The sequence below is a fragment of the Eucyclogobius newberryi genome, unplaced genomic scaffold, assembly GCF_026437365.1.
Source record: "Eucyclogobius newberryi isolate DKJ021-1_F unplaced genomic scaffold, fEucNew1.0.hap1 SCAF_10, whole genome shotgun sequence".
NCBI classification, from domain to species: domain Eukaryota; kingdom Metazoa; phylum Chordata; class Actinopteri; order Gobiiformes; family Gobiidae; genus Eucyclogobius; species Eucyclogobius newberryi.
In genome coordinates, this window is record NW_027315724.1 from 13,126,080 (window position 1) to 13,131,552 (window position 5,473).

The window sequence follows — 5,473 nt, forward strand, 5'->3', positions numbered from 1 at the left end:
CAAGAACTTATCCTATTGTCAGCTGTCACTGTTCATCTCACCGTCAGTGCACGTGTTCAAGCGTCTCTTTCTGGCTGGTTTACAGCCTCCTGTCCCATCTCCATCCGACAGTTCAGACTCTAAAACACAAATAACATAATTTCTTTAAAATATTTGTCAATTTGCGCATTCCTTCACCCAAAAATTTAGAACTTAAAACTAGTCACCATCAGGACGCTTCTTTTGGCGTCTCTTTCTGGGTGCTTTCATGGACGGCTGGCCCAGGACAGTTTCCTCTCTGATCTCAAATCACATAAACAACTTTTTAAAATGTTTTTGTACATTTCTTTCAGCATTATTTTACCCAAGAGCTAAATTATGGTATAAAACATTTTCCTAAATCAGGATTTCTCCATCTATTCAGGCCAGACCCCCCTAACTAACCATCCAACCTACCTCAGTAGTAGTAAACCCTTAAAATTAAATAAAATTAGGTTTATTTAGTGGATTGTGTCATCTGACCCAAATTCACTAAAAAGAGTTTTTAAATGGAGATTTAATAGTGTAATTTTTTAAATGGAGATTTAATAGTGTAATTTTTTCAATTACATCTCATGACGCTCATGTTTTCTGACCTCCAGCTGTACTAAAAACATCCCTCAAGAGTGTAAACTTAACACAATTTAAAAAAGTACCGTCAGGGCGTTTCTTCACGTGCAGCTTTGTTGGTCGTTTTTTGGACGGCTGCTCCAGGATAGTTTCCTCTGTGGTCCTCTCCATCAGATTGTTCAGACACTGAACACAAAGGCATACATTACTACTAATTATTCTTATGTCAGATCTTTACAGTGGTTCACTTTATTCAAATATCTAGTGCAATGTTGTGTTACACTTGTAACAATGTGGCAGCCATGATTGGACATGGATGCAATTACATACTGGAGGTGGTACTCTTCGCGCTCTTCTTCCAACACCATCTGTAGAAAAGAGAAGTTAGAAGTCATAGGATATGTATAGACATTTTAATTTTGACAGTATAAACCAGAGACTGCTGAATTCAGGATCTGAAGAATGTTTCCTTTAAGGGCCTCAGCTCCACCTTCCATGGCAAATAAAAGCTTTCCAACTGTAGCTACTTGGAAGGTTTTCCTCAGTCTGCCTGTAGTAGTTACAGTGTACTCTGGTGTCATGGCCCATAAACTTTGCTACCTGCTCAAGCTCTTGGTCGGACAGGTCCAGGAGCTGGCACAATGTTGCCACATGCTTTCGTTATTTAGTGGATCTGAGCAGTTCTTGATCGTCTGCTTTACATTCAATGGAAAATATCCTCAAACAGTCACAGCCACGGATTTGTTGTTGTGCCGATTTTTGCAAACAAAAATGGATTGTCCTGACAAACCAACTTTGTCCCGGAGTGAAATCATAAAATCGATGCAAGCCTCGAAATAACGGGCCGGACACGGTCAATGACCGGCGCAAAAATCAGTTTTGACCGACTCCAAAATCAAGGCTCCGGACACAATGACCGACGCAAATTTTTCGCCGTAATATACATTTTTAATGGGCAAAAACAGCGCGGTGAACATGCCCAAAGCGATTCTTATGCACAAACTCGGGCGCGCTGTACTACAGACCACGATTATTGCTGTAGTTATACAGCGGAGGAAGGCAGCGGAGCGCATGTGTGCGGGCATTTCCATCGCTTAAGTTTCGTTTTGACAGACATGCCACTTCGCAGTCTTCTCGCTTCTCATTGGCCGAGCGGTGTCCGTGATCTAATGTCGATGAAAGCGGGCATCTGATTGGCCGCTGCGTTCGGTTGTACTCGGAAATGCCCGGTCTAATTTTGCGCCACAAGTGATATCGAGGTTGGCGGGCGTCAATCTCCTCAGTTCGCAATTCAGTCTTTTTAAAGTTGTTTGCAACAAAAGCTGTAATTTTGCACATTAGGGACAATGTCGATGTGGAAGTATCCAAGGGCCCCGCCCCCTTTGGAGTTGTTAGCATCGGGGCAATGTATACATGTTAGTAGTTTATTTTGTAGGCTGTGATTTTATATATTCCACAAGATCTCCTTGTGTCAAATGCTGTAAACAGTATTTATTTTGTATCTAAGAAACATTATTATATTAAATTAAACAGTATTAAAGATCATGATCTCTGGTTTATATGATTCCGTATTTGTGCTCTTCATATCAAATAACAGATACAAGTACTTTAAATTGTTTTACATGCTAATAACCAGGTTTAAAACAACACATTTATCTTGTTCTTATGACGCCGCGCGCGCTTGTGGGCCCCTGAAATTGCTGGGGGGCCCCTAACTTTTTAAGGTAGGGGGGCCCCCTGGCCCCTAACTTTTTTAGGTAGGGGGGCCCCCCTGGCCCCTAACTTTGAAAATCTATTTCTCAGCCTGTAAATGATAAAGAGACCTGTTAATAAAAGTTCATTTTTCATTAATTATGTTATTCTGTTTTCCTTTCCTTGTGACCGATTCAGAATTAGCCATGACAGGTACCAAATGATCGGTACCCGTCATGTTGACAGGGACGTAAAAATAATTATTTCAAGGCTTGCAATGGACGCTTTAGTGCGCTGAACAGGTACTTTTCGCCCTCTCTTTCCTCTCGTTACCAGTCTAGTGAGCCTGTGGCTCAACATTTTCTCCACAGGTGACAGAGTCTCATAAATGTCCTGGTTCATTTGGCCTGTGTCAGCTTTCAGAAACATCTCTAGAGTTATCCGTGATGATTCTCCTTCACGTTTCTTGTTGAAAACTATGACTTGAGCCAGAAGGCTTTCACTAAGTGGTTTGTGGGCCGACACTGAGGACTACTGAGGAAGAAGCCATAGCTGATCTAAGACAAACTGTAACAGATGATTCTGCAGGGCAGCAATGTCTTTGGTTAACGGAACACTGTCATCTTTGTTCCATTTATTTTGTTCCATGGAACTGTGGGCATTTGCAGAAACATAGTCTGACCACATTTTGTCAAGAACCTCCTTAAAAACGTTTGTCTTTTTCAGTAGAAGCATCCGACACCATGATGCAATGACCAATACAAGCTACAGTTGCTGCTTTGAGAAAAGCCTATTTTCACAGCGGTTGAAGGTTTTCCATACCATCTTGTCTTCATTGAAGTGTGACACTTGTCTAGCTGCTGCTATTGCTAAATTAAAGTTGGTTGGATACGTCTTTGAGTCCACTAATTTTGTGTCAATTTGTTTAGCTGCCAACACAAAACAGCCAAGTTCCCTCAGCTTGTGTGCAATATAACGATGCGGAGATTGTTCACGTCCTTCGAGTATACAATGAATCTCCAAATTTACATATCATCTCATCACTTCGAACCCGAGCGGTGATACTGTCTTGTTACATGTTTTGAATGACATTCTGGACTCCCTTAGATGATTTTTGCATTGGAAGAAGTTTGGAAGAGACAGCCTGGACTCATTTTCTTTGTGTTCCTACGTCAGAGTTGTCATTTTTATCATGCCTCCAAAAGTCTCCTTTTTTAAAACATGGCAAAGCAGTGTTGACATGGCAAATAGTCATCAACAGATGCATTTGCAGAGGGCTGTTTCCATGTTACAATCTCTTATTTACCACCCTTAAGCACTTCCTGGTTATGTTGCCAATCTCCCTTATTTCTCAGAGTCTCTAGGAGTTTCTTCCTTTCTTTGGAGCCAGTTGGGAAGCTGAATGCATCAGTTTCATCCATGTGCTTCATCTGCAGATGCCGGGCCATTTTTAAATTTGACTTCTTGCAGTAAACACGGTAATGAGCTTTGTTCCACACTCTTTTACCATGTTCCGTTTGGCAGCTTTTCTGTCTCATTTCAGTGATTTCTGTATTGCGCACAAGGTGATTTTTTGAATACCTTTTTGAAGACTGTGTTGGCTTTGGTTTTGACTCACGCGACAGGCTGGAGCAGTTTGAGACATTGCTGCAGGATGAAGAGCTTGGACTTGCTGGAGGCTTGTACTCGTCGTCACTACAGCTTGTCTGAAGGAGCCTCTTGATGAGGTGAACTCACTGTGGAATCAGGTGGATCCCTCTCCAGGGTTTTAACCTGCAACATATGAATTTTAACGTATTAGCGCTTTTCTCAAAGCAGTTACAAATTAATGTTTGACTATAATAAGATCAGAAGTGTGCAGGGCACATGCACTGTGCAGCCACAAGTTCTCAGGACAAGTCATCAAAGATAAAAAAAAAATAAAAAAAAAAAAAGACACATGCAGTGCTGGGGATAGTGTTTATTAATTGGATACTTTCCTAGGCTAGTGTTTGTTTGCAACTGATACTGACTAGTCAGTAAAAATTTTATATATATATATATATATATATATATATATATATATATATATATATATATATATATATATATATATATATATATATATATATATATATATATATATATATATATACATATACACACACACACACACACATATACACACACGAAATATATAAATTAATGTCTGTTATAACATTAGCATTAAATACATTTGTACATCATTGTTGATTTACAGAACGTTATCTACAATTGTTTTTTGTGAGGCCTGGACTAAACTGAAAGCTCATGTTTTTAAAAAATGTATGCATTTTTTTTTAACCTGCTAAGGCCTTACTTATTTTATTACTTGGTTTACCGATCCGCTACACTTTGATTGATTTATACAATATAAATAAAATTAATTTTTGTCAGTTTTTTTATAAAGTACCGCCGTCAACGCAAAATAGCTTTAAATGAAATATAAAGTGGTATTAAGTCAAAGATAAGAGCACGTGAAGCAATTTTCGTCAAAAATCCTGCGGGAGTCGCCGATGTGCGCGGTCCCGGGAGAGCATGTGAAGACGCGCGCGTCCGTTTCCGGGACTGTGAGGCGCAGCGCCAACTCCTTATATCGCAAATACACATGTTAAACCCGTTTACCACATTTTCTTCAGCCCGTTTTGCCGTGACTAAGAGTGCACACTTAGAGGCGTCAATTCTACCAATGCAAAACACGCTAAATCTACTGTTTACACGATCCTGCGCGCCGCGTCCCCCCTTCCCTCCTCCTCACGTGGTCCGTTTTGGGCAAACCCTGAAGAAAATATCTTTTGAAATTGAAATTATATTTATACTTATATTTCGCCCGCGTGATCAATATATTGCATTTAAAAATCCGCAAACCAAGTAATAAAATAACTCTAAATGCAGTTGCATAAACTCTTATATTGCTAAAGGACACAGAACAACGTGTAACGTGAGGTCACACACAGATGTTTAATACTTACATGAGTTGAGGCTCGCTCCTCGCATTTCTTGTAATGACTTCTCAAAGTTTGAACTCTTCTTTTAAACCTTTTAATGGTCTGATTCTCAGAAGACATTTTGCCATCTCTTCATCAGTCCGACCCGTCCGATCTCCGACAAGTGTAAACAACACCGCTCGCGCTGCGCTCTGATTGGATAATTACCGGGAAACGCATAAAGTGAT

The 5,473-nt window shown here is 40.1% G+C and overlaps 1 long non-coding RNA gene across 1 annotated transcript; it reads right to left on the reverse strand.

The window, feature by feature from the left end:
- Positions 1-206: 206 nt before the first annotated feature.
- LOC140370559 (uncharacterized) lies at positions 207-4,036 on the reverse strand. Its single transcript, XR_011928375.1, has 4 exons — positions 3,899-4,036; positions 919-956; positions 675-774; positions 207-277 (listed from the first exon to the last, which is right to left on the reverse strand). It is a non-coding gene; the product is annotated as an uncharacterized lncRNA (long non-coding RNA).
- Positions 4,037-5,473: the final 1,437 nt, after the last annotated feature.